Genomic DNA, 23,189 nt, shown 5'->3' with positions numbered 1-23,189 from the left:
GTGCATATTGATCTTGCCCCGCAATCATGTTGAACCACTTATTTGTTCTAATAGTTTTTTTCATGGATTCCTTAGGATTTTTCTATATATAAGATCATTTCAGTTGTGAATAAATCTAATTTTACTTTTTCCATTCCAGTCTTGATGCCTTTTATTTCTTTTTCCTGCCTAGTTGTCCCAGCTAGAACCTCCAGTACAATGTTGAGTAGAAGTGGCATGAATAAATATCCTTGCCTTGTTCTTGATATTAAGGAGAAAGCATTCAGTCTTTCATCATTAGGTTGATGTTAGCTGTGGGCTTTTTGTAGTTGGCCATATTTGTTTTATATGGCTGCTATAACTAATTATGACAAACTTGATCACTTAAAACAACATAAATTCATTATCTGTCAGTTTTGTAGTTTAGGAGTCCAATACAGGCTTCACTGGGCTAAAACAAAGGTGACAGAAAGATTTTGGAGATTCTAGAGGAGTCTTTCTTGCCTTTTCCAGCTTCTAAAACCACCCACATTTCTTGGCTCATGGTCCACTTCCTCTATTTTCAAAGCCAGCAACATGGTGTCTCTCACCTTTCTTCCATAGTCATTCTCTTCCCCTGGCTAAACAACAGCAAAGGTTCTCAACTTTGAAGATTCAGGTGATTATACTGGTCCCATCTAAAGGTCTTTAACCTTAGTCACTTTACCAGAGAAGGCACCATATTCACATAGTCCATGGATTAGGATGTGGATATCTTTAGGAGGCCATTATTCTGCCCACCACATTCTATGATCTGGCCTCCGAGTATTCATGTCTGTTCCATGTGCATAATACACTCATCCCATCCTAAGACCCCCTGAATTCTCAGCTCCTAATAGCATCAACAAGTTCAAAACCTCCCCTATATCCCTTCAGTTCAAAAGTTCCAAATGTCATCATCTAAATCATCAGTGTGCGTGCGACTTTGTATAACCTATTCTGGAGCACAGTTCCTCTCCATGTGGACCAGTGAAACCAAAGAAACAAGTTACATGCTCCCCAAATATAAATGTAAGGCAGACATAGATGCTCTGGTTCAAAAAGAGAGAAAAGGGTAAGGAAAAGAGCCACTGGTCCCCCCAAATGTAGAGATCCAGCCAGGCAAACTCCATTGGGTTTCAAGGTCTGGAAATCATCTTTTGGGGTCCTCAGTTCCAAACTGGGTCATGGCTCCACTCTCTGGGCCTGAGACTCCATCTTTTGAGCCACACTTTCTTTCTCATGAAAAGTGACATGTGGGGATGCCTGGGTGGCTCAGCAGTTCAGCATTTGCCTTCGGTTCAGCATGTGATCCTGGAGTTCCAGGATCGAGTCCCACATTGGGCTCCCTGCATGGAGCCTGCTTCTCCCTCTGCCTGTGTCTCTGCCTCTCTCTCTCTCTATCTCTCTGTGTGTGTGTGTGTCTGTCATGAATAAATAAAAATAAAAATATTTTTTAAAAAAGTGGTATATGTTTGCAGCATAATGGTTTGCTTACTCAGACTGTTTCCTGCCTGCAAAATGTGTGTGTGTGTGTGTATGTGTGTGTGTTGGGGGGGGCACCCTACAGTTTTCTTGCATTTTGTTTTCTCTCTGTCCCTTTGGTCCAAGCTGGCAGTGTTTGTGCTGGTGTAAAATTATTAAGAATCTATCATTCACCCATTAAACAAGAGGTCTCACCACAGATTCTTCCTAAATAACCCCATCTCTATTACTGGCTTCTGCTGGGATGGTTGGCGGGTGGGGGGCAGGATCTATGTGTCATACATGTAACCATTAACTTTTTGTATGACTGAATGCTCTATTTCCCAAGATATTCATTTTCTCCCTATAATACACTTCCATGGTGGCGAATCTCTTGATTTTTAGAGTCTTTTGCAATCTGGACAAGCAGAGAATTTCCCAAGTCATCAAGTCCTAGATCCTTGCTCAAAAAACCTGTTCTTCCTTCAAGTCACCTCTTTTCTCTTGCATTGTATTATAAACAGCAAGAAAAAACTAGGTCACACCTTCAACACTTAGCTTGGACATTTCAGCCAAGTGTTGAATTTCCTCATTCACCGGCTCTGCCCTCTGCATGCCTGCAGGACACGTCCCGCTGAGCTTTCTATACTCTCTAGCCAGAATTGCTTGCCTCCCGTTTGCAATGACACGTTCCTCATTTCCTTCTGAGCGTTCAACAGTGAATCCTTTAGCATCCGTATATTTGTTCATTATGATTTAGGCATCCTCTGAAGCAATTTGTCGTCTCTGCTGCTTCTCATTTTCTCATTTTCCGAGTCCTCGTTAGCAGCGCTATCAACATCTTTATTCCTACTACCTGTCTGTTCTAGGCAATCTAGGCTGCTTCTATCATGTCCCTCAACATCCTCCCAGCCTCTGCCCATCATCCGATTCCAAAGCCACTTCCTCATTTCAGGTGTCTGCCGCAGCAGCTCCCCACTTCCAGGTACCAAAATCTGTGTTCCTTTTCTGTTAGTATTTTATCGCAGTAAGGAAGTTCCCTTCTATTCCTAGTTTGTTGAGTGTTTTTCACATGAGAGGGGGTTGGAATTTGTCAAATGCTTCCTCTGCGCCCCCTGAGATGTTTACGTGGGTTTGGGTCTGCCAACTGTAAAAGAGCACGCAGAGGGAAAGAAACCTGCAAAGGAGACAGAAATAGCCAGCCATTGAAGGGAAACCAAGTAATTGTGGCATGACTGGAGCCAACAGCAGAGAGGGTTTCGAGAAGGGAGGGGCCAAGACTCTCAGTACTGTTGAGAGCAGTGATCAGAGGGGAACTGAAAAATGCTCAAGGTGATTGGTTTTGCAGAGGTTGTTTCTGAGCTTGGCGACAGCTGTTGCAGTGGGATGAAAAGAAGCACAAGATGGTTCAGAGCAGGATGTCCTTCCCTAGATTTCAGGGACTCTAGGGAAAGCTAGAGGGCAGTGATTACATTCAAGCAGTCAGTGAGCATCTGGGGAACTTGCTCAGCTTTTATACTGCTAATTTTGGACACATTTTGGCTGAAGCAGGGAGGGCTTAAAGTGTGTCCACAGTCTCAGTGTCTGAGATTCTGGAACAAGATTCTCAGATTTTTTCAGAGTCAAGAACAGACATTTCCAGACCTCAGCTTGGGAAACATGCTCCTGCCCTTTGCAAAGGCACAGTGAACCAGCACCTGCCTCAACCCCTTGGGGGAAACCAGCTGCACTGTGAGCAGCTATCCCATCTTGGGAACACACCCAGGCTTGGCCCTCACAGCAGAAGATGGGATGAAACGCACATATGGTATCTAGTTTTTTGACGACTCTTTAAAATGGGAAGCTTTTTGTGTGTGTGTGTGGGAAGGGATGGATTCGTGGCCTCAGGGAGAGACATTGCCAGTCAGCAGCAGCATATCTTCCACGTGGAGAAGAAGCCATCTCCAGCCAGTCCTCTGGGCTCAGGCTTACCACATTCTTGGATGGGACTCCCACTTGACAGAGCCCAGGAGACCCCAACACTCTGCTCCAATGTTCATTTCCCTCTACCTGGCAACCTTGTTTGATTGAACATTTCCCTGGGATATTTATGTGGAAACCAAAGAAAATACTCCAGGGTCGGTTTTAATAAGTGCCAATCCCTCCTAGCTATCTGCAGCCATAAACATTTACGTCTAATATCCCAAAGAAAATGTTGATGCAGTCTGATGTGGGGGTGACAGCACACAGATTAGTCTAAACAAAAACATGAGGGTGACAGTTAGCTTTTTCCTGCATGAAGCTGCATTCACTCATTTTTGACATAAAAGTGCAATTTGCATATTCTTTCAAGTCTGTTTAGCTGCAAACACATGTGTGTTTGGGGCACAGAAATTTAAAATTTGTAAATTATTCAGAAACTACTGCCAAATTGTAATCAAGTGGTAGGAAAAACATTCTCCATGAATAGTTGTATATTCAGAGGGGAGCCTTTCTCAGGCTCGGGGAACAGTTTTAAATATACTGGTGCTTAATCAACTCAGAAAAAAAAACAGGGGGAGAAATGTTTACTTTGTTAGTAACAATTTAATATAGATGTTGGGGTTTTTTGCTGTTTATTGAACATTGCAGAATGGAATGATTTTCGTATTGTGACATTAAATAAATAAGGTGCCTTCCGAGAGAAAACTAAACATAGTGATTAAGCTCAAGTAGGAATTTCTAATGCATCTCTAAAAAACATGTTAAGCCCAGAACCATAATCACTAGAAAGCAATCCAAAGTAATTTAATGTACGTACACTGTACCTTGCAGATTATAACATTCAGTACGTATTAGCTGCATCTCCATGTCTACTCCGTCCTCCTTTCCTTCTTTGTTTTGTGCATCTAGCAGACATGGTTCTGAAGGTCCACTTTCTGCAAAGCACTTAGGGTCTAAGGAAGTTGTACACAGAGAGGACATGTACATGAGTCAGTGAATAGGTTAATTTTGGGAAAGGTGAAGGGCTGGTAGATGCTGCCAGGAGCCTTGAGTGTGGACAGAAGGGTGGATGCACTTGCCCAAAGATGGATGGAGAAGAGGAGTAGCTTTCACTTCCCTGCCAATGCTGCCAGCTGGTGGGTTGCAGCTCACCAAAGCTGGGCGACACTGAGGACATTTCTTCCATCACCCATAACTATACAGTGTGTGCACACAGATTGGTGCAACCAAATTCAGCTTTTAAAAAAAGTCAAATTCGGTCCAACATCCATGTCACCTGTTTTACTGTTAGCGGTGGCAATGTCTCAGAGGTGAGATTGAATTGTGGCGGGAGAGATTGTCATGCCCATCTTTGAAAATAATCGACTGTGGATGGAATATTCCTTCAGCGGACCCAAGTTGTAAGTGGAAAGCCAGATTATTTCAACATCAAACAAAATACCAACTAAATTCAAAGTGCCACAGGAGGCATTGTCAAAGATCACTGAAGACGGGAGCTGACTTTTCTCATCCATAGTTCCACCCATTCAGTCTTTTTTCTTTTTTTTTAAATTTAAGTTCAAATTAGCCAACATACAGTACATATATAAGTTGCAGACATAGTGTTCATTAATCACTCTTTTATTTACTCATCCCTTCACTCATTCAAGGAACATCTGTGGGATACCTAAGTGACAAAGTACAGAGTAGGAACAAAAGACAGAAATCCTGCCCTTATCTTGTGTGTCCTTTTGTGGATAAATACAGAGAAAATGGCTTTCCGAAAAATCCCAAAAGATCAACAGGTCAAGTTTGACATAAGCAAAAGTTTATTTTGAGACCTCTGTATTCAAACTCTTGGACATTTTGTGGTGATTTAACAAAAGTTGTGCCTGCAGGCAAGATTTTCTTGTATTTTCTATGAATATTTCACCATGTGGCTGCTGATGTGCATATTTATTGTGCATGGGTGTTGTACATTTTTGTGCATGTAAACATTTTATATCAATGGGAAGTCTGTGAGAAATCACATTCACATCATTGTTTCAATTAAATTAGCCAATATTCTTTCTAACTAAGTCTTCCTTGTCCTGACACTTTTTATGGCTCATTTTACATATGACTTGAATTAAGACCATCAGTCTATAGAAGTCTTTTTGAAAGGAAAAACAAATAAAAGTCCATAAAAAATGGAAAGAAAGAAGTAAAACTCTTCATTTGCAGCTGTCATAATTGTCTATGTAGAAATTCCAAAGGAACCTACAACAAACCATAGAAGTAATGAATTAACACAAAGTCAACTTATACAATTGTGTTTTCTGTTAAAAAAAAAGCCACAAAAAATTGGAAAATTAAAATGTAAAAACCCTATAGCATTACAATAGCATTAAAATATGAAATATTTAGCAACAAATTTAACAAAATCTGTGCAAGACTTATATGCTGAAAACACACAACAGTTTGCTGGAAGAAATTTAAAATGGGCTAAATAAATGACACACACACACAGATTGAATGAGTCAAAATTATCAAGGAATTAATTCTCCCTGAACTAATACATAAATTCAATGAAATCTCATTCAAAATCTCCAAAAATTACTAATTGTTGAAACTAACAGTTTGATTCTATATTTTACAAGGAAATGCAAGAAATCTAGAATAGGTAAGATGACCTTGAAGAACAAAATTGGAGAATTTACACTACAGATTTCAAGTCTTAGAAAAATGGAAAACCATAATATTTAAGACAGAGTAGCACTGGTGACAGGATAGATAAATAGACAATGTTACAAAATTAAGTGCAGAAATAGACCCTCTTCTAGGCTCACCTGATTCACAAGGAAAGCACCAATGCTTTGCTGGAGGAAAGCATGATCTTCTCAACATGTGCTGGTGAAACTTTGGATAACCATAATAGGGAAAAAAATTAAATCTGACACCCTTACCTCACACATGGCACAGAAATTATTTTAAGATGGAACACAGATTTAAATATGAAAGGTAAAACACTAAAGTTCTAGAAGCAAATATAGGAGAATATCTTCATGATCTTGGGGTAAACAAGTATTTCTTAGAACACAAGGCAGTAGTCCACACAGGTGAAAAATAATTGATAAATTGAACTTCACTGAAATTGAAGATTTCTGTTCATCAAAAAAAAAATATCATTAACAGAATAAGAAGGCAAGCCTCAGACAAATATCTTTGAACAGACAGGAAAAAGGACTCATCTCTGGAATATATGAAAAACTCCTACAAATCAATAAGAAAATTCAAACAACCCAAATTAAAAATGTATAAAATTATTGAACTGGTACTTTAAGAAAGATAATATCCAAATGGACATAAACATATTTAAACATGCCGAACACTTTTCTTTATCAAAGAAATGCAAATTAAAACCATAATGAGATACCACTACACAATCACCAGAATGACTACAATTTAGAAGAGTTACGATACCAAATGTTAGTGCTCCTATGAAGCAACTGGTCCTCTTTTTTTTTTTATAATAAATTTATTTTTTATTGGTGTTCAACTTGCCAACTTACAGAATAACACCCAGTGCTCATCCCGTCAAGTGCCCCCCTCAGTGCCCGTCACACATTCACTCCCCACCCCCCGCCCTCCTCCCCCTCCACCACCCCTAGCAACTGGTCCTCTTAATTATTGGTGATGAGAATGGAAAATGGCATAACCACTTTTGAATAGTGTTTGATAGAGTCTATTGAAGTAAACAAGTATATACCCTATGACTCCGAAAATCCACATCCAGATGTACACCTAACAGAGAGGTGGTACCTATGTTCACAAAATGACAGGTACAAGAATGTTCATGATAGCTTTATGCATAATAGCCAAAAACTAAAAACAACCCAAAGACCCATCAACAGTAGAATAAACAAACTGTGGTATATACATGTGTATACATAAATACTTGTGCAGATGTGTATACACACATATAGATATATACATACACACATATACTGTGGGATACTCCAAAGCAATAAAGTACAGACTGCTGATGAGTACAACAAAGTGATAAACCTCAAGATAATTATATTGAGTGAAAGAGCCCAGACACTAAATGAAGTGCCTACTGCATGTTTTCATTTATATTAAGTTTGCAAGCAGGCTAAGCTATTCCTTGTTAATAGAAACATAAACAGTTGTTACTTCAGGGGTTTGGTAGATGGAGAAGGAACATGAGGGAATCTTTTGGGGGCACTGGAAATATTCTATATTTTGACCTGGGTATATGTGTACACCTATAAAAATTCATCAAGCCTTAAGGTGAGTACACTTACATACTTTACTGAATGCATGTTATAAATACATCAATAAAAAGTTGAAAGAAAAGAAGAAAAGAAAGAAAGGAAGAAAGAAAAAAATGGAAAAAATAGAAAAAGAATTTAAATACAGTACCACATGAGTGAGCTTTTTAAAAGAAAAACTTCTAATACTTTATTTCATTAAACACAGGGGAGGACCAAAAAAATGTAAATGTATATAAATATATATGATACAAAGATCTCATCCTACAGCAAAACAAGTTATTAAATGTAAATGGAGGAATATCCTTATGACAAAATATACAGAATCCATACGGAGAAAATTCTAAAACTTTACCTAGAGATATTAATGTCTTGAATAAATGAGAAAATGTGTCATGTTTCTGGATGGGAAAATCTAAAAGCACTTCAGTAACGGTTCTTCTCTCAAATTGTGCTACATCTTTAACATTATCCCAAATAAGATCCAAACAAAATATTTAAACTTGACAAAATTATCCTACAGGTCCTATTAACAGAACAGTTAAGGTGTTTTAAAACAAAGGTAACGATAGGGGTGCCCGAGTGGTTCAGTCAGTAAAGTGTCCAACTCTTGATTTCAGCTCAGGTCATGATCTCAGGGTGATGAGATAGAGCCGACCTTGGGCTTGAGATTCTCTTTCCCTCTGCCCCTCCCCCTGCTCATGCTCTCCAAATAAATAAATAAATAAATAAATAAATAAATAAATAAAGTCTTTAAAAAACAAAATAAAATAAAGTAAAATAAAATAAAATAAAGGTGATGATAGCAGGCTTCACCTACCAGATACCACAACTGAAACAATATAAAGCAGAAATGATTTTGAGACTGTACTGCCAGAATGGAAACAGACAACAGGGTACCAGAACAGAAACTCAGCGACGTCCCCAAATGTATTAAAATAATTTAAACTGTGATCAAGGTACTTCTCAAACCAATGGAGGAAAGCTGAATTATTTAACAAATAAAGGCAATGGATTAATAATAAATTTTAAACTGAAGTTAGAAACCAACCTGATAAAATAAGTTCAGGCTGGAGTAATTCTTTAAATTTTATTTTATTTTATTTATTTATTTTGTCTTTAAAATTTAAAAACAAAAAAAAAATAAAATAAAATAAAATTTAAAAACAGCGCTGCCCACACGGAGGACTGAATGGCAGCCTGAAGCCCCCAGGTTCCCTACCTTACTTCCAAACACGTGGGATTCCTGAGTTAAATATAATTCATACCTGGACTATCTCAAAAATAAGAAAAGGAAACCCACAAGCACCAGAAAAGGGACAAAGAAAGTTAAAATCAGAGCAGTAAAAGGGAGTAAGAAACCAAATGGCCCACAGTGTTATTAGAACCAGATACATGCCCAAGGCACTCAGGTTTTAATTGAGGTGCTCAGCCTATTTGCATTTAGGGAGTTATTGATAAATAACTGTCTTAGATTAGATTACCTCGACCACCTTGCTGTTTGTTTCTCTTTGTCCCATTTGCGTTCCCTTTCCCCTCATTTCCTGACTTTTTAAAACGGACGTTTCAGTGTTCCATTTTCTCTCCCTCGGTGGATTTTTAGCTATACCTTTGTTTTATATTTAGTTCTTACTCTAGGGATTGCCATCTGCAACTTGAACTTTTTACAGACTACAATTTATTAATATCATGCTACTTCACGTGTAGTAAAAAACCGTGCAACATACTCCCGTTTAGCTCCCTCTGAGCTTTGTACTATTACAGTCATATATTTTACTTTTATGTACCTTAAAAGCCCCGTGATATATTGTTGTTATTATTGTTGCTATAAACTGCCAATTGAACTGCAAAGAAATTAAAGAAAGAGAAAAGAGTCTTTTTTTCATTTACCCACATGCTTGTCATCTCTGGAGCTCTTTATTTCCTCCTGTTCGTTTGTGTTCCTCTCTGGCACTGGTTCCCTTCTGTATAAGCAGCTCTCTTTAGCAGCCTCTTATAATGAGGGGCTGCCAACCATAAATTCAGCTTCTGCTCATCTGGAAATGTCTTTATTTCACCTTAAGTTTTGAAGAATACATCATTTCACTAGCTCTAGGACTTAAGGTTGAAGGGTTTTGTTTTTTCTTTGTCCTTTCAGCACTAAAAAGATGTTCCGCTTTCTTCTGGCTTGCATTATTTCTAATTAAAAAAAAAAACATAAATCATAGTCCTGTTACCTTGTGTGTAATCTTTTTTTTTTTTTTGCTCTGCCTTTAAATTTTTTTTTCATTTATTTTATTTATTTTTTTGAGAGAGAGAGAGAGCGTGCACACACGCATGGGAGCAGGGGGAAGGGCAGAGAGAGAATCCCAAGCAGACTCCATGCTCAGTGCAGAGCCCAGTGCGGGGCTTGATCCCATGACTCTGAGATCATGACCTGAGCAAAAATCAAAGAGTCATTGGCTTAACTGACTGAGCCACCCAGGCATCCCTTCTTTTAATATCTCTGAGCAATTTGACCACGATGTGCCTAGGTATCAATATTTATCCCATCTGAGGTTTGTTAAGTCTCTTGGGTCTGTGTATTTATATTTTTCATCAAATTTGAGATATTTTGGCCATTGTTTCCTTAAAACTTTTCTGTCATAGACTCTCTTCTATGACTCCAATACATATATGTCAGACTATTATTCCATATGGCACTGATGATCTGTTTTATTTGCTTTTAGAAATTTTTTTTCTCACTCTGCTTTGGTTTGATAATTGATATTGTCCCAACTCCAAGTTGATGGTTCCTTCAGCCTACAATACCCTGATGTCCTATCTGCTTGCAATCCTATCCAATGAAATGGTTTCAGATCATTTATTTTTCAGTTCTAGAATTTTTATTGGATTCTATATTAGAGTTAGCTATTCCTCACTGATCCCAAATTGCAGAGTATCTTACAGATTGATGTATAGGACTCTTCAAAGGTGTCAAGATCATGAAAAAAAAAATTGAAGAGCTGTGCCAGAATGGAGAAGACTAAGGTGACAGGACAACTAAACACAATATGTGATCTTAAACCCTTTGTAGTATGCCCACAGCCTCAGCCAGGAATATGCTTGCCCAGCCCCACAAGCCCAGGTTAGTGGAGCCAAGGGCCTTCCAGCTTATCTGCCATTGATAGAGTCACTTCCACCTACAGTGTCCGAGGGTAGCTTCACCTACTGCCCCAAATCCAGTGAAGTTCCTGATCTACCCTGGCCAGTGATCTCACTTAGATGGAGCTGCAGGAGGGGAGCAGCCCCAGGCTAAAACACCACAGATTTCCACTGTCCTTACCTTAAATCCAGCAGGTTCTCCAGCATAATAGCTTCTCAGATTGTTACCTTTGCTCACTTTCCAGGGGACCAAAAATGGTTATTTTGGTCAATTTTGTCTGGCTTTGTAGGTTTTTTGGGGGGAGGAGAATTTGCCAATCTCCCAATTAGTCCATAACCAGAAGTCTTGTCTTAATGTTTTTTAAAGACCTACTGGAGAGATAGTTTTAAAGATAAATATATTAGCAATATTATCATGGAAGAATGGAAGAGAAGTCATTTTGGATTAATGTATTTTAAGATCCTAAAATTGCTTGGTAGATAAACTTTGTTAAGTTAAATAAGCATATTAAAAGTTCAAGAACATCTCTTAAAAATGGAACATATAACTTCAAACTAACTGAGGAAACCAAAAGAAGAATAAGTAAAATTCAATTGATCCAGTAGAGGAATGAAAAGAGGGGAAGGGAAAGAAGGAAAGGGAAGCATAGTAAGTAAAAAATGTGAAGTAATATGTCAGGGAGAATGAGTATGATCACTATGTTAGTAATCATAATAAATCAAGTTTTCTTATTATGAGTGGCTCAGCAGTTGAGCGTCTGCCCCCAGCTCAGGGAGTGAACCTGGGATCCAGGATTGAGTCCCACCACATCAGGGTCCCCACAGGGAGCCTGCTTCTCCCTCTGCCTATGTCTCTGCCTATGTCTCTCTTTCTCTGTGTTTCTCATGAATAAATAAATAAAATCTTTTTTTTTTAATTTTTATTTATTTATGATAGTCACAGAGAGATAGAGAGAGGCAGAGACACAGGCAGAGGGAGAAGCAGGCTCCATGCACCGGGAGCCCGACGTGGGATTCGATCCCGGGTCTCCAGGATCGCGCCCTGGGCCAAAGGCAGGCGCCAAACCGCTGCGCCACCCAGGGATCCCATAAAATCTTTTTTTAAAAAAAAACTTTTCTTATTATGGTAAAGAGTATACTGGAATGAATTAAAAGTCAAAATCGAGATATACAGTTTACAAGAGGCATGCTTAAAATAAAGTCACAGGAAGATTAAAATTAAGGAATTGAAAAAATATATACTATACAAATACTAACCAAAAGAAAACTGGTTCAGCCATATTAATAAGAATTACTTAGTGATAAATCCACTGGGAAAACATAGCTATCGTAACTTTCAGGGATTGTAAATCACTACAAAGTCTCTGGAAAATAATTTGTCAATATGTATCAAAAGCCTTTAAAAGGAATTTTTAAATTGTGAAGTTCCATTTCTTGGACTTTTTTTTATCCTAAAGAAATAGTGGTGCGGATGAGCAAAGACACCTATGAAAGCGATGTGCATGCAGAGCAGTTGTTGGAACTAGAGGCATGGAATCCAGGTGCAAACCATGTTTATACCTTGGTTTTCTGGACTGGAATATTGGGATAAAACCTACTTAGTACCTGCTTCACAGGGGCGTCATAAATATTAAATAAGGAAATACACTTGACATGCTTCCAAAAGGTGACACACAAGTGATTAAAGCTAATGCTGGCATGGTATTTAATATGTTCTAAGTGAGCTAGACTTTTTAACTCACTTGAGTTCTATGGAATCTCTTCTGGGATAGGCCTTATGGTTGCCCTCATTTTTTTTTTTTTTAATCTACTTACTTTTGTCTTCTTCACTTCAGAGATGAGGAAACTAAGGCCCAGATTGGCCAGGTAACCTGCCAAGACTATACATTTAGCAAATCCTGGAGCGAGGACTGGAGCCTGGATAATTTAGCTCTTCAGTCAATACTCTTAACTACGGTGCTATTATCACTAAGCGGTAGCACTGGAAACAATCCAACTGGAGGTTTGGGTAAATAATTTATTCCTAAAATGCAATATTGTCCATCTGTTTTAAATGCCAATATGATAGATGATAAAGATAGCTAAATTTTATTAGGTGCTTTACTATGTAAACGATACTACTAGAAGCATTTCATATAGATGATGTCAATTAACCCCCATAAAAATGTAGGAAGGTACTAGTATTATTTCCTTCCTGATGAGGAAATGGAGGCACAGCAAAGAGGAAACCCAGTGACCCTTAGCTGATTTGGCAGAGACAGAACTAGATCTTGGATGCTACCCTTAACCCTACACATAACCCTACACATACACTCCATCCAGCCTGGTTCACTGTCTCTTCTTGCAAGACGACCTCTTGTACCTCACTATTGTTCACAGCCCATAATACTTCCCAGCTGAAAACGTGGGAATCCTCTGAAAATCTTCCTCTTTCTCTTGTCTCCCACATTCGATCCATAATCGTGTCTTATTAAGTGAACCTCTAAACTGTATTTTAAATCTGCGTGCACTTGCCTACCCTCCTCCCACTGCTCACGTCTTCCTGCGGGGACGGACAGATTGCCATCCTGTTTCAGCACCTGTGCTCCAAGCCACTCACACAGCTGCCAGACAGATCCTTCAAAACATAAGGAGATTCTTTAAAAACCACTTTATTTGCCTGCTTAGAATCACTGAGAGCTTTTGCATTGCCAGTTTGCACACACCCCACGGCCCTTACCACATCCAACAAGGTCCTCCACGACTGGCCTCTGCCCTCCTTTGTCACCTCTTGTGCCACCTCCGCCCAAGGCTTTCTTCTGTGCTCACTTCCCCGAAAATACTCTTCCACTCCCTCAGCCTGAACGTCTTCTCCCCCTACAGCTCACAGATTCTCAAAGATGAGGAGAAATGTCAGCTCGGAGAAACTGTCCCTGACCCCCAGGCCAGCTCAGTAACTGCCAGCACAAATGCTCTCCCTCCCCTCATCGTCCCTCCTGTCCTGTTCTCCGTAAGACTTCGTTCTTTCAGTCTACAAGTATTTACTGAGCACCTACTATGTGTCAGGTGCTCGTCTAGGCAATATGAGGGAACAAGGCAAGGCTTGCCACAGCTTGTACAGCTTCCTGTCCCCAGGAAGGAAAATGTGATTCCCCTTCCCCCATTCTCAAAGCAGTTAAAGCTCTGTGGCCCATGTCTCAGCCCCTCCTCCCAGGTACTGGGATCACATCTCCCAGGTACTGGTGGGCTTCTGAGGAGGGAGTTGGCACTGGCCTGGTGTTTTGAAAACAAGGCAGAGGGGGTTGCACCAGGAAACTGAGTAAACCCCCAGGGGCGGGATGCAGTAGGGCCAAGGATTTCCTCTGGGGCTGGAAAGCCAGTGCCTCAACTCTGAAGCAACCAGGGCTGGTGGGAACCCATACAAGGGTTGCTGGGAACGGCACTAGGAGCCAACCGAACAGGATACCCACAGGAACTGGGACGGTGGGCCGGGCGTTCGAGAGCCGCCTCCGATTTTCTGGCCACAAAACCCCCAGGATTTTGGTACAATTCATGGGAAAGGAAATGACCCCAACATCTAATGTTGAACTTAGTACAGACCTTGGCATGGGTAGAGCTGAGCGCCAGATTTGATGGGATTTGGGGGGAATCTTTCTTTCACACCCAAGTGTCAGGGAGCAATTCATACCAGTTGCTTGGCCCACATGTGTGCACACCCACCCCCCCACCCCGTCTCCACTCTCTAAATGGGTTTTGTTCACTGTTGTATATTCAGTGCCTAACAAAACACTCAGCCCCTAGGGGCTCAGTAAATGCTTGTTCAATGAGCGACTCTGGAAAATTATACATAAAAATGTTAGCATGACTAACACTGGAGAAGGGATTATAGGTGATTTTAAACTCAAAGTTTAATCCATCAAAGTTACAAATGCCCATATCTTTTGACCTTAAACTTCTATTTCTAGGAATTTATCCTGTGCATATGTGAGCATATGTGAGAAATTATGCATATACAAGGCACTCTTTTTTGGCCTTTTTGTAATGGCAACAGATCGGAAGCAATGCAACTATCTCTCCATAGGGGACTTACTGAATAAATTGGGATGAAATACTATACAGCTGAAAAAAGAACGAGGAAAATCTTTCTATAATGAAAAGGAATGATCTTCAGGATATATTGCTAAAATGAAAAAACAATAGAGAGAACAGAATGTGAGTACGGTACAGTAAAAAAGGAAAAAATGATAGGCGGGGGTGTGTTTGTTTATGAGTAACATAGCTCTGGAAAGGGTAACACGCACACAAAAAAGATGATTAATGCTGGTTCCCTTTAGGGAGGGGAACAGGGTGTCTGGAATGGGGTGGGAAGGAGGGGTTTTTGCTAATTATCTTTCATTCCTTTAAAATTTTTAATCATATTGATGTGTTTCCTATGTTTTGCAATAGTTAAGTATACCCATAAAATCATCGTTTACCTTTTTGCTTCTTTGTTTTTATTGTCCCATAAATGGAAAGAGACTACTTGCATTATTTTTTTAATTTTTAAAAAGGAAGAAAAAGGTAACAGGGGAGCCTCACTGACAGAAAGTAGGGTCTAATTGAAAAGGAAAAAAAATCTACATCGTTTTTCATCTGGAAATGTGTTTTGAGGTGCCCCTTTGTATTAAGGATGTTAAACCAAATGTGGTTGAGCCTTTTCATCAATGGAGCTAGTAATAGGAATCATGTAGGGGGCTATATTTTTTAAAACATGTCCTGTAAATTCCTCTAAGTAGAAGTGATTTAAAAATCCACTTATATTGCAGTCTTCTCTTCAGACTTTATTGTCATCAACATCTGTTTTTTAAAAGAAAACAGCTTTCATCCCGGGAATACCGCTGAGCTCTGTCAAAGCTACTTATAGGAACCAAAAGTGTCTGCAGTCTGGGGGAGCGAAGTACAGCCCACGTGTACACCAGAGGCCGGGCAGGGCTGGTGCGGGAGCCCGGTGAGGGGCCAGGCCTCGGAGTCCAGAGAAATAAATCCAGAGTGTTGGCAGTGGGGGGGAAGCAGCTTCAGGAACTCGGTGCTTTTCAGATGTCATCGTTAGAATACCAGCTAAATGGACACCCAGATGGGCTGTAACAGCCCAAACACCCTCAAAATCCTTCTAGTGCTTTTAAAAGCACCTGCCCTACTGAGCTTTCCAGTCTTCAGAGACACGTCCGAATTGTACCCACCATTGTTGGGTTACACAGTGTATTTTATATTGCCCTCATTTGATAATGGACAGGTGATACCTTCTTGAATTATACCCCTACCCTAGGCAGTTGGAGCTGGAAGGGACCATAGGGGTCCATCCCCATTTTCTCCATTTTGCAAATAAAGACACAGAGCCCTAGGGAGTTGCAGGTTGCCGATAGGGTGTCTAAGGTCACTGGTCAGGTGAGTTTACAGAGTGCTCTTAATCAGCACCTCCTCCCGTTGTTTGTTGTCATTGCTGTTGCATAGACTGCATCTTTAAGAGGCGGAGGAACAAGTGGACTCCTGTGTCATTACTGATTAGCTGGGGACCCCGGACAAGTTCCTGAAGCTCTGAGTCTCAGCGTTCTCATCCAAAAACGAAAATGAAGAAACTCAACATCCTAGTTGGATGGAATGACCTAAAGAATACCCGGAATATAGAATATGTTCAGCAAATGTGAGTCTCCCACCCTGCCCTTGGGCTCTCTCACAGAAGGACCTGGTCTTTATTTGCAAAGTGGAGAAGGTAGAGATGCTCCCTGAGGTCCCTCCCACCCAGCTCAGATATGCTGTGAAAGGCCTTTGCACATAGAAGGTGCTGGAAAATGTTTAGTGCTTTTATTCACGGATTGAATACTTAGTACTATTTACGGGAATCGGTTTCCAGGCTTTCAGTTTCCGTGGCTCTCCTCTGTCTGGCCCTTGTCATCATCCCGCCTATGCCTGAGGGGCACAAGGACAGTCCTCGTCATTACTCCCAAGGGTTTCCAGCCCAGGGTAAGCACTGCTACCCTGCTTAGCAAGAGTGGATTCGTGTGAGCCTTCAGGTCCTTCCCCCTGAGAAAGAATGTCGCCTGCCTTATAGAATGGTTTTCCCATGGTTTAGAAGAGGCTCAACCAATTTAGTCCCCCCGTGGCTGTCCTTTCTTATACCTTTGGGCCTTTGCATATGCTTTTTTCTCTGCCTGGAATGTAATTTTGAGCCCACTTTCTAACTATTCAATAAATACTTGCAAAGCACCTACTGTATATCGGGCACTGTGTGAGATCTGGCATAGAGTGGTGAACAAAACAAATAAGAAATCCTATTTTCATCAAGTTTACAGCCGTTTTAGGTGAAGTTTCCATTCTAGGACTTTCCTGACCTCTCAAGTGGTGTTGAGGCTCCTCCTCTGCAGGCCCTGAGATCCTGTCCTTCCCCACCAGGGCAGAGGACTTTCCTTCTGAAAAAATATCTCATGGGTGGATCTACTGGGGAGACTCTCTCGTACACAGAATGGACTGTTCTCTTCACATAATAGCCCGGCAGGCAGCTCTTCCCAGGCCCCTCCCTGCCCAAGAGATAAATTTATTTCACAGAATTATTTGGAAGATGAAATGAGGTAATTGTTTGCCAATTGGCCAGAATAGAGCCCGGGACAAGGAAGATGAATGTGTTTGTAATCATTGTAGCATAGTGATTGCAAGCAAAGATTAGGAAGCCAGACGAGGTTCCAATCTTAACGTATCACAAACTCTGTGACTTGGAGCAAGCTACCCTGGTACTCTGCGATTCAGTTTCCCCACCTATAAAATGGACACTAATGATAATAACAGCTAAAATATCTTCAAAACGTAGAAGGTGGGCTTCTAAGCATTTTGCATACACCATCTCTCCAATACTGGCAAGAATCCTGTGACACAGGTACATCAGTCACCCCCATTTTTATAGCTAGTTCATAAACCTGCCAAAAATCACGCAGCTGGCAACAGTGAACCGGGCTGCCCATTACCAAAGCAAGGGTACTTGAGCCCTCCACCACCCCAGGCTTCCCACCGATGTCAAGCTCACTGGGTTGTTGTAACAATGAAATGTAAAGATACACGTGAAACATTTGGCACAACGTCCAGCACACCGTAAGTGATCCACAAATGTTAGTGATACTCACCATTATTAGGACCATTATCATTCATTTTCTCTATAACAAAATCATTCCATAGGTGAATAAAGACTTAACTGAGGGAGTAAGGCCTTACGTGTTGTCCAATCAGATCTGCAGAAAGAGCAGGCCAGTATCAGGGAACTCAGCTGAGGCTGCATCCAGGGCGATTAATTCTCCCACAAACATGTCAGTGGAGGCCTGTGTTACATAAGGCCTAAGTGTGGGCACGGCTGACCCTGGGGGGATACGTTATCACCTGGGCAGAATGGGCTCCCAAGCTTTATAACAGAGGCTGAACTCCCGGCCCGTTAGCATCAGCCCGTTAGCAGGTATTTCCTGCCCACCTCCTGTGTGCCCAGGTGCTGGAGGGAGACTGCGAGGGAAGGGTGAAATGGGAGCTGTGTAGGACTCAGAAGCATGGCAGATGGACGGTCCGGCTCTCGGGGGCACCGTGAGACAAAGCATGAACATGAGATGTAAGGACTGCTCCCTGCCAGGCCGGCAGCCGCAGGCCAACCACCAACCTTGGTTACAGACAGTGACAGCTATGACTGTAGGGAAACGAGATCCCATGGGCTGGAAGGCTGCTTGGAGAAGGAGCACCTTGGCAGGTAGGATCTGGGCAGGTGTTGAGTGATACAGATAGGAAGGTCATTCCAGGAAGGGGAAATGAAATCGGCAAAGATCTGGAGCCAAAATACATCATTAAGCTTATGCTGAGGATAGTGAAAAGCTGGATGGGGCAGGAGGTGGGGAGACGGAGAGGGGACAGGTGAGAGCTAGTGGTGGACCGGGCTGGGGTGGGGGGGCCAGAGGGTCCCCACACAGCCAGGGGCAGTAGGGAGCTGGAAGTACCAATCAACCAAGTGGTGCTGGTCACCACCACCCCCCCTCGCCACTTTAATCCTGTGCATTAAAGTGCCTCGCCCACAGCAGAAGCTCCTCGGTCATGTTATCAAAATGCAGCTTCAGTTAGATCACTGAGCCAGGCTGAGTGGTTGGGGGTGGGAGGCGGTGGGCACAGCCTGGGGAGGGGACATTTCAGTCCCCTGCCCCCCCCCAGAAGTTAAAAGCAGCTAAGGACACGAAGATGGTAGAGATTTTACCCTCATTCCCTCTACTTAACCCCACCCTCTATCGTGCCAGTGACCCCTCCAAATAGGGTGGGGGTGGGTGGTGGGGGTGGGTGGGGAAGGTATTCAGGGTAGTACTAACTCCCATGTCTTCGGGAGAATTGACCTGTGTTTCTGGACTGTTCTCCATGAAGTCTATCGAAGAAGGAGCTTTGTCTAACTGGGCAGCTAGTCTTTGCCACTGTCCAGCGTCCTCCCAGAGGTGGACAGAGCCAATAGGCAGGGCCAGACAGAGACCTGGAGTGTCCTGGGGGGGCCCAGCATTGGGCACTGTTGAGAATGGGTGCCTTTAAACATTCATTAACCACATGGAGGAGACAGCAAGAGCAGTGGGAGAAGAGCAGAGGAAGGCGGCCCAGCCTTGCCCCTGGGTCACAAAGCAAAGGTTCTGCGGGGGGGCCCCCCTGCTGCCCACTGCTCGCCCCTTCTGTCTCCCACAGGAGCACCTTCTGTGGCTTAGCAAAGTATGACTCAGCTTCCAAATCTCGCCTCCATTCCACAAGTATATACTGAGTGCCTCCCAGAGGCTGGAGATACTGCGTGAATCAAATTGTCCGTAGTCCTTTAGAGAAACTGTGTTTATGTGACAAACATATTATATAACAGGAACCATTCTAAGTGCTTTGCCAGACTCACTTATTTTTCCCTATTAATGGCCTTCAAGGTAGGTACTGTTATTATTCCATTTTATAGAGGGATGTGCTGAGAAACAAAATTAACTACCTTTATAATTTAAGCGGCGAAGCAGGATTTAGACCTGGGCCATCTGGCTCCTTAATCTACATGCTTAACCCCCAAAAGACAGAGGTGGGTTCCGTGGGTCCAGCCTATCTGTTGCTTCCTGTGGATTGGTACCTCTTAACCCAGAGTGTCCTCAGGGCAGGGCTGAGCTCTTAGTTTTCCTTCAAAGGAGCAGACAAAAGGGGTGGAGTCCCCTGCCCCACCTCCTCGCAGATGGTCGAACAAACACGAAGCAGGGCTTCACTTCAAACCTTGTGGCTCAGTTCTCTCTGGGGATAACTTTGAACTGGGGACTAGCAAGAGGCAGCCTCTGAAACTCTGGGCACACACTTGAGATATGTTCCACTCCTACAACTCTAACATGACTAGGTCCCCACTCCACCCTGGCGGACTCCAGCCCTTAGTGGCAGAGGACCCTGAGAGGAAGAGGCTTCCCTCCACCTGGTCTTCCCCTCACCTCAGCCTCTCCTTCTAGGTTACCTTCCAGCTCCTTCTGGTACTTTGGGCCTGAGTGAGCTAGTCAGGCTGGGTATGGAAGCCCTCAGGGTTTGAACCTCTGCTCCATCTCCTGGGACTCCTCGGAGACATCTCCCAGAGACTCACTCCACATGTGTCCATGCTGTGGCTTGACTCTAGCCTTATACTTGCTGCCACGCTGACCTTGACCCCCCAAAATAGACTGTCCTGGTTTGCTGTAATATCTCTTTACACATGCTAAACACTTCTCATATGTCCTCCTTCCAGAACCCTCTGTTCCTGCGCAGAATATGTCTGGCTAGATTCCCCAAACTCCAACTTTGGTTTATTCTATGAAATGTGTCATTCTTTATCCTCCTCCTCCTCTTTTTCTATTTCTTCTTCTATTTCTTCTTCTTCTTCTTCTTCTTCTTCTTCTTCTTCTTCTTCTTCTTCTTCTTCTTCTTCTTCTTCTATAAAAAAAAATCCCTCAAGAGCATCCAACAAAATAACAGAGATGGTTTAATTCATTAAGAAAATATTAAACTAATACCACATTGTGCTCAAGTAACACATTTTCCTACTTCAAAAGAGTCTGACAGAACAGGTACATGTTTATTAATAAAATATTAAAATAATATCTCACTGTGCTGGCATAAGACATTCTTCCACTTTTTGTGGTGTCTTCTTGCATATCTCATTCAACCCTCATGACAACCCTGTGAGGTGCTGTCACCTCAGCATGCCCTTTTGATTGATAAATAAGCAGAGGCCCAGAGAGGCAGGCTGACTTGGTCACACAAACTATTTGGGATCCAAAAAGCTATGAACCCAGGTCTCCCAACTCCCCACCTTGTTCTGTGTTCACTGAGTCAGCTCACAGCCCTAAGGCCTGTTCTCAAATGAACTCCCAGGCCACAGAGATGGAAGGATGCCTTTCTTGTCTACACTTAGGAGGAAAGACCAGGCCTAAAGTCAGTGGAGAAACTGGAGCCAAACATCTCCAAAGCAAAGGGACAGTGGTCTTGGAGACCCCATCTGGCCAGTGGGATGTGTGGAGAGTCCAGTTATAGCAACCCCTGGGAAGTTGGAGCATTGAGTGATTTGCTTAGGACTGTATACAGAGAAGCTGGGGTCCTTGTGGACACTGTACCCCCTCCACTCATTTATTCCACAAATAAGTTGTCATGCACCATACTGATGAGGCCAGGCTTACCATCTCTGGCTCAGAGGGCAGCACCTGGTAGATGGCGGGTACTGGTTCTCGAAGGAATAAACAGAATTCCCAGGACACCCCGGTCCTCACCACCCTATTGCCTCCACCTCCATCACCAGGAATGAGCTCAGGATGTTGCAGGGTCTCTGTTCCTGTCCAGTTCCTCATGCCTGAGTTGCGTCCAGCCAGACCCAACTGCGCCGTCCAATGTGGTAGCCACGTGTAGCTACAGTGTTGTAGCCTCCTGAGCACTTGAAATGTGACGTGAAAATTTGAATATTTTACTATTTTATTACAATTTAACAACCGATACTGGATTCAGCCATTGGAAAGTGCATCAAGTTGTTTGGAGCAACGCGGGCATGTGGAGCTACTTTTTCAGCTGTCAGCTGATGGAAATCTTAGGATGATCAAGTATTCTAGATGGCAATCTAGTACCTGAACTGAGATGCGCTGTGAATGTAAAATACACACTAGATTTGCAAAACTAGTATCCAAAAAGAGGTAAGGTATCTCTTTCCCAATTTTTTTTTATTGATCACATGTTGAAAAGATAATGTTTTAGATGAATTGGATTAAATGAAATATGTCAGTAAAATTAACCTGATTTTTTGTGCGTTTGCTTCTCAGTGTGGCTTCCAGAAATTTTTAAATTTCAAATGCATCTCGCATTATATTTTTATTGGAGAGTAGTGGCCTAGACCCTCCTTTCCCTCAAAAAAATTTTAAATAAATAAATAAAAATAAAAGGAGGGGGAAGGATTTTGGAGAGCAGCAGAAGGAACTCTAGTAGAAGAATCTCGACTCTGGGCTGTGGAAGGACATAATGTTGACTTTTATTCAATCATAACCAAACACATGGGGCGGGCACTGTTGCAGGAACTCACTCATCACAATCCCAGGGAGGAAGTACATTTTCTCCACTTCACAGATGAGGAAGCTGAGACACAGAGAGGTTAAGTAACTTGCCCAAGGTCACTCAGCTGGTAAGTGGCAGATTCAGTTTTAAATCCAGTTTGTCTCTAGAGCCAGAGCTCTGAACTCCCATGACAGACTGCTTCTAATTTTAGATTTTGCTATCAATCCAATCCTCCTGTGTATCAGTGTCAGGTTGAATTCCACTCTCCCCCTCAACTAAATATTCATGGCTTCACTTCCCTCTTGCCACGGCTCCTGTGCGTCTCACATTCCTCACCTCAGGGCCGACTGGCTCCCCAGGTTCTGCTGCCAGCCCAGCCACCCCCATCTGCCTGGCTCTGGCTGAGTGCTCACAACATCCAGAGAAGACCCTTCTGAAGAGAGGCACTGGGACTTTTCTGAGTGCTTCAAAATAAAATGTGGCTGAAAAAGAAAGGTCTAGCCGTGGCAAGTAACATTTTGGTTAGACAAGGCAATGGGCAAGGGGAGATAACAGGAAGAGGGAAGAGATGTTCTTTACCCCTTGCAAAGCCTTACAGACTCAGGGATTATGAGCTCATCCATTTAACACATGAAGCAGAGGCAGGGACAAGTGACAGAGGAACAGGTGACAGAGGAGTGTTTTGTGAGCCCTGTGCTATGGCACAGGGCATTCCAGATGGGAGATTTGGGGTGGAGTCTATAATCTAGTGAAATGGAGGCGAGGCTGGGGACATAACTCATTCAGGCTTGTCCCTTGCCAGGAGAGGCAGTCACCTGTCTCTGCTCACCCAAATACCTGTTCCTGGGCATCTGGATGCCT

The sequence above is a fragment of the Vulpes lagopus genome, chromosome 5, assembly GCF_018345385.1.
Source record: "Vulpes lagopus strain Blue_001 chromosome 5, ASM1834538v1, whole genome shotgun sequence".
NCBI classification, from domain to species: domain Eukaryota; kingdom Metazoa; phylum Chordata; class Mammalia; order Carnivora; family Canidae; genus Vulpes; species Vulpes lagopus.
This window is presented reverse-complemented; position numbering follows the sequence as displayed.